A 6723-nucleotide genomic window follows, 5' to 3' on the forward strand; every position below is an offset into this window, starting at 1 on the left:
TGGCGCCGGCCACCAACTTGGGTTTTAACAATTGAGGCATGCAAGTTTTATGTCAAGATTTTCTCATGTTTTAAATGGTGAATGACTCAGTGGGATGGATTGAGAATTGTGATTAGGAATCTGAGGTCAGAATCTTTTAAATTCAGGATTCTATATTTAACCCTGGGGCCATGGGGATTCTTCAGTTTTGATTCTCCCTTATTTGTAGAGAAGTAGATCAGGTTTAACATAAATAATTAATTTGCTTAGTTCTGGGGCAAGGATTTAGAAGAGTAGATTTTGAAGACTCTGCTTTTAAAGGTTTTTGTTTTAGTTGCAAGTTTTGGCAGAGACAGAGACACAAGGTTTAGGTAGAAGCAGGAGCCTGAGAGGGAGACCCCAGAGCATGCCCTGTTCAGGTTCTTACCAGGGTGTAGTCTCTATGTTTAGTGATTGTACTTACACTGAGAGTATGGGTGTCTGCTGGGGCACAAGGTATTGAAAGAAAGAAGAGCAAATGTTCTCCCTGAGATTTACAGCTCTTCGGAAAGAACTGATGGAGATTCGAATTGCTTCACACCAAACATAAGCTTACTTTTCAATTCCATTTTTCCACAAACTTTTGGAAGTGCCCCTGTGCCTTATCTACCATTTTTAAATTTGGTTCTCCTAAACTTTGCAGTGCCAGCTCTAGTAATAAAAGGTATCACAGAGGTTCTCCAGTTCCATCTTCTTATGCCACAAATAGGCGATTCCAGCATAATGAGATTCCATTTGAACCCAAGCCCACATCCGGAAACCAAAGGTAGAATTGGAGTTCTTCTATCCAACATGGGAAGTGGGATACACGGAAGACTCATAGAATGGCAGATGCCCTAAACAGCACTCTGGCCTCAGAATTAGCCCTTAAGGCATTCGGATCTGGCTAAAAAGCCCATGAGAATTTCTTAGGCATGGAAAGCCAAGACACTGTGGCAAAAAAATGACCTAAATGAAAGATCTCTGTGAGTGGGATCCCAGCGGAAAGAACGGGCCATCAAACAAGGAAGTACCTTTCTCTGAAGGGAGGAGAGAACTTCCATTTTGATAATGACCTTGTCTAAATAAGGTTGGAGTTTGTGAACTCAAGAGGCTTCCATAGCTTTGGCAGCTCATGACAAGAGCCTCGGGAGCCTCAGGTGATTACTGACATCATAAATAAGAGTGTCAATTGTTAAATCAACAATGGGAGTCACTGTGCATTTACTCCTCATGTAGGATCTCTGTCCTTAATGTGTTGTACTATGTGAATTAATGGTAAAACTAGTATTCAAGCAGTACTTTATACTTTGAATGTCTGTGTGGGTACAAACTGTTGAAATCTTTACTTAGTATATACTAATTGATCTTCTGTATATAAAGATAATTAAAAATGAATCTTAATGAAGAATGGGATGGGAGAGGAAGTAAATGGGCTGGTTTGCAGGTGGGAAGGAGATTATGGGGCAAAAACTGCTATAATTCAGAAGTTGTACTTTTAAAATTTATATTTATTAAATAAAAGAAAAAAATTTAAAAAATTGGTGTTCTTGTGTTTCTAGTAGAAAACTTCAGAATCATTTATTTCAGCCCTTTCTTATGCTAATGGTAGACATTGCTGAACTCATTGTTTGCTGGTTAATACATTGGCATGTTTATTATTGCAAACATTAATGTCTGGCCATCTGTGTGCAAGGTTCTGTTCTAGGCACAGGCAAATTTGGCAATTCATAAGACATAACACTTGCCTTTAAAGACCTCAGAATCATCAAGAAATAACATTAGGGTTCAGTGAGGTACAGTACTCAAGCTTATTAGTGTTCTGCTAGACAAGCATAATTGAGAGTCCCAGGCTGGGTGACAGGGTGGGGTTGTAGTTATGGCTTTCTGCCTCTTTAGTAACTGACAACTTGAATAGATCAGTTGGCATTTTTGAACTTGTGTCTTATTAATTTTAAAACACTGATAACAGTATTTGTCCCTCCCTTTGAGTTTGGAGGCATAAATGAAACAATAGCTTTGTCTATAAACTATGGTGTGTAGTATTAATTGGAGGGATCCATAGGAATGGAAGGAATCCCACTCTGTGGGTCTGTACTCTAAGAGTGAAGACCTAGAGTAGTTTATCATTGCACTTACTATTGTCGTCACAATCACATCTTCATTATTATCATCAAACACCTTTGTATGTGACACTTTTTTACTCTCCAGTACTCTCCAGCCAGCCACTACCACTGGACACTTCAAGGAAATCATAACAAGTCAGGGTTTGCATGATCTGGTTAGATGCTGCAGTTGTTCACATCACTTTTGTACTTGCACATGGTGATCCGTGTAGGCACTTTGCTTTTCCTTTTTTCTTAGCCATTCTATGTTCAAGAGTGAGACAGTTGAATCTTAACCCAATGATGGGAAATAATTTTTTTCTTTTTAAAGATTTTTTAAATTTCTTTGAAAGAGTTACAGAGAGAGGTAGAGACAGAGTGAAAGGTCTTCCCTCCACTGGTTCACTCCCCAAATGACTGCTACGGCCAGAGCTGAGCTGATCCAAAGCCAGGAGCCTGGAGCCTCCTCCGGGTCTCCCATGTGGGTGCAGGGGCCCAAGGACTTGGGCCATTCTCCACTGCTTTCCCAGGCACATTAGCAGGGGGCTGGATCAGAAGTAGAACAGCCAGGACTCGAACTGGTGCCCATATGGGATGCTGGCACTGCAGGCTAGGGCTTTAACCCATGGCACTATAATGCTGGCCCGAAGAAAAATAATTTTTCTATCAACTATCATAGATGGAATGTTGACTGTTGTAGATACTGATACATATCAACAGTGATATGATCCAGAAACATTGCCCTTCATATTGAAGAAGTTTATGGAGAACTAGCACAATTTACAAAACATAATAAAAGAATTCCTGGGTCAAAAAGAAGACAGAAATCATAGGTGTATATGAGGGGGCTGCAAACAGTTCAAGGAAAATTAGCATTATCTTCTAATTTCATTTTCTGTCAATATTTTGAGCCCACCCCTTACTATGGGATGGTTATGATGCTTATTGTTAATTTGGTTTTTAAGTCTGAAACACACATTTCAAGATGGACGGAACTCTATTGAGAGACGTTTTTGCTTTCTGTTGAAACAGTCTGAAGATCACATAGTTACCTACCTGAGAGTCACTTTACTCTCCCTTTGTTTTGTAACAGATACTGGGTTTTATTTGAGTGAAGATGAGCTCCACTTCTCTTCTTGCTAGAAATCAGTAAGTTAGATTAAGAAGTTGTTGAATGATACTTCCAGGAAAGCCGCTGGAGGCAGGAACATTGGCTGACCTATATTTCCTTTTACTCTTCTTTCTTTCTTTCTCTCTCTTTTTAAAAAATATTTACATATTAGAAAGGCAGAGTTACAGAGAGGTAGAGACAGAGAATAAGAAAGAGATCCTCCATCTGCTGGTTTACTCCCCAAATGGCTGCAATGGCCGGGACTGGGCCAGGCTGAAGCCCGGAGCCTGAAACTCTATGCAGGTCTCCCATATGGGTGGCAAGGGCCCAGGCACTTGGGTCATCCTCTGCTGCTTTCTCAGGCACATTAGCAGGCAGCTGGATCTAAAGTGGAGCAGCTGGGACTTGAACCAGTTGCTCTTACGGGATGCTGGCATAGCAGGCAGTGGCTTAACTCTGGCACCACAGCACTGGCTCCTTTTAGATTCATTTTCTTGTCTCAACGTCTGGTGAACTTTGAAACCAGGATGGGTCAGTCAGTCTGTGTGATTTTCTTGCATTTGCCTCCTGAAGTCCTGTTTACCATTTCTTGAAGGTTCATTTTGAAGTCTCAATGAAAAGGTAGATTTCTTGAAAAACTGTGAGAGAAATGTAGGGCTCAGGCTGATTATATCAAATATATTGAATTTGTCTCTATGTCTGTAATGTTCTGGCTACAGAGAAAACAGTTGCTAGTGAGGGGGTATCATTTTATGTATTTTCCTTACCTCGGAGCAATCTCAGTGTTCTCCTCCCTGGTCTTGTTCCAAGGGCTCATTAGATTTGCTTTTTCTCTGGATATGGAATCTGTTTCTCTGGTTTTGAAACTCAGGAACCCCAATTTCTTTGGCAAGTTGCTCTCTGGAATCAATTCCTGGGTAAGGGTTGTTCAAAAATGCCTTGATGAGGGTGTGCAATTGAGAGGAGCCGGACACTGTCTGGTTTCTCTGTCTATGGTAGAACAATTTTGAATCTCTTCTTGAGGACAGTCTTCTCCATGGCCTTGGCTTGATTCTATAACTCTTTTTTTTTCCCCTAAAGCTTCCTTAAATTCTAGTCTTTTCTGGAATCAATGCTGTGCTCTTCAATTCTGAAACCAAACCTGGATTCTTGACTCTTCAGTGTTGATTTCTTTTTTTTTTAAATATTTATTTATTGATTTATTTGAAAGGCAGAGTTACAGAGAACCAGACCCAGAGAGAGAGAGAGAGAGAGAGAGAGAGAGAAAGGGAGGGAGGGAGGGGTCCTCCATCCACTGGTTCACTCCATAGATGGCTGCAACGGCTGGAGCTGCGCTGATCTGAAGCCAGGAGCCAGGAGCTTCTTCTGGGTCTCCCACATGGATGCAGGGGCCCAACGACTTGGGCTATCTTCTGCTAATTTTCCAGGACATAGCAGAGAGCTGGATCAGAAGTGGAGTAGCCAGGACTTGAACTGGTGCCCATATGGGATGATGGCACTGCAGGTGGCAGCTTTTACCTGCTACACCACAGCGCCAGCCCCCAGTGTTGATTTCTGAAGCAAGTTTTTGTTTGAAAGCATTGTCATGGTATGGTTATTTATTTAAACATTTATTTTATTTATTTGAAAGAGTTACAGAGAGAGGTAGATAGGCCCTCCATCTGCTGGTTCATTCCCCAAACAGCTGCAAGAGCTGGAGCCGAGACAATCTGAAGCCAGGAACCAGGAGCTTCCTCCAGGTCTCTCCCGTGGGTACAGGGGTCCAAGCACTTGGGCCATCCTCTACTGCCTTTCCAAGCCATGACAGAGAGCTGGATCAGAAGTGGAGCAGGCAGGACTCGAACTGGTGCCCATATGGGATGCCTGTGCAGCAGGCCAGGGCTTTAACCCGCTGAGCCACAGTGCAGCCCAAGGTAATGGGTTTTGGTTTAAGGTATTGATGAGGATTTTCAGTTGCTCTTCTCTGAATTTTGTGCGACTGCACCTATTTTTTTTTTTTTTTTAAGATTTTATTTATTCATTCGACAGGTAGAGTTACAGACAGTGAGAGAGAGAGAGACAGAGAGAGAGAGAGAAAGGTCTTCCTTCCGTTGTTTCACTCCCCAAATGGCCGCTACGGCTGGAGCTGCGCCGATCCGAAGCCAGGAGCCAGGTACCTCCTCCCGGTCTCCCATGCAGGCGCAGGGGCCCAAGCACTTGGGCCATCCTCCACTGCTATCCCAGGCCACAGCAGAGAGCTGGATTGGAAGAGGAGCAACCAGGACCAGAACCTGGTACCCATATGGAATGCTGGCATCACAGGCAGAGGATTAACCTAGTGCGCCATGATGCCGGCCCCTTATGTTTTTTTTTTTGATAGCTACTTGTCTGCAGAGTTGTCTTCAGTCATGTTGGAAGACAATGCCGGTGTCTAAGCGTCTGTCTAGGATGCTTCTTTTCCTCTTCCCCCCTTGCCTGCTTCACACCTGGATATGGATGTGAGTACTGCAGCCCTTGGTCAACAGCCACCTTGGTCAGCCTTACAGATGGAAACCACATACTAAAGGAAATGGAGCATAAAGATAGAAGGAGCCTGATACCGTGGCACCACCGTGAAATCCTAGCCTGCCTCACACTGGACTTCTTTTACAGGAGGAGGAAGCAAATTTACTTAATCACTCTTATTTCCAGACTCTGGTATTGGCAGTCAAATGTAATTCCTGATACAGATGCCTTCCCCTCAATGAGTAGTGTCCTTGTTTCTTTGCAGTTAGCTTCTGGAAACACTGTCTGTTGGTCCATGCTGATTCACAAGCCCCTACAAGAGCAAAGTTGGACTCAGCTTCTGCTAATGAGCAGAGGAATTGCTTGTGAATACAATGCTGGGATTATAAGGTGCTGGCAGCCATGCCAGAATAATAAGGTCAGATGGAAAATCATACCAGTAAATATCTTCAGTGAATATCCCGTCCCACTCCAGTGCCCTCCAAACACTGTAGCCTAGGTTCACAGTCCGTGCGGTAGAACAGCAGCCTCTCCTTTCCAAAGCTCTCATTTCTGTCTATGGGGAGAATGATGAGGGTCTTGGGTTACCAATCCAAAATTTCTGCTGTGTAGCCATTCAGCAGGAGCCCGTATTCATTCCAACTTGTAACTGAAATCCTTGCTTGAGTCTCTTTCCCCTGGCAGTTTCATCTGTAATCTCGAAGATGGTGGCAGCAGTTTGCTTTGCGGCTCTCATGCACCTCTGGCTGAGTGACACACTGTACAGGAAGGGGCTCAGAGGACGAGTGGCACTTCCCCGGCTGGCTGTATCTGTGTGTGATAAGAGCATCCTCTTGGGGCTCCGTAGTGCTGGACCTGCTCGTGATAGAATTTTAAGGCCAAATTTCCGGGAAAGATTTCAGGAGGTTTCCCGTAATCCCAAAACTGCTCCCCTCACAGAGGTAGTTAATCTTTCAGTGATAACTTGGCACATTTGGGGGACCAAAATAAACAAGACCTGAGGGAGCTAATATTCTTTGGTGGTCT

The 6723-nt window shown here is 43.4% G+C and overlaps 1 pseudogene; it reads right to left on the reverse strand.

The window, feature by feature from the left end:
• Positions 1-3992: 3992 nt before the first annotated feature.
• Positions 3993-5994, reverse strand: LOC149128073 (double homeobox protein A-like; annotated as a pseudogene).
• Between the last annotated feature and the right edge of the window lie 729 nt (positions 5995-6723).

The sequence above is a fragment of the Oryctolagus cuniculus genome, chromosome 2 (assembly GCF_051225735.1).
Source record: "Oryctolagus cuniculus isolate XC-2025 breed Fujian yellow rabbit chromosome 2, ASM5122573v1, whole genome shotgun sequence".
Taxonomy (NCBI): domain Eukaryota; kingdom Metazoa; phylum Chordata; class Mammalia; order Lagomorpha; family Leporidae; genus Oryctolagus; species Oryctolagus cuniculus.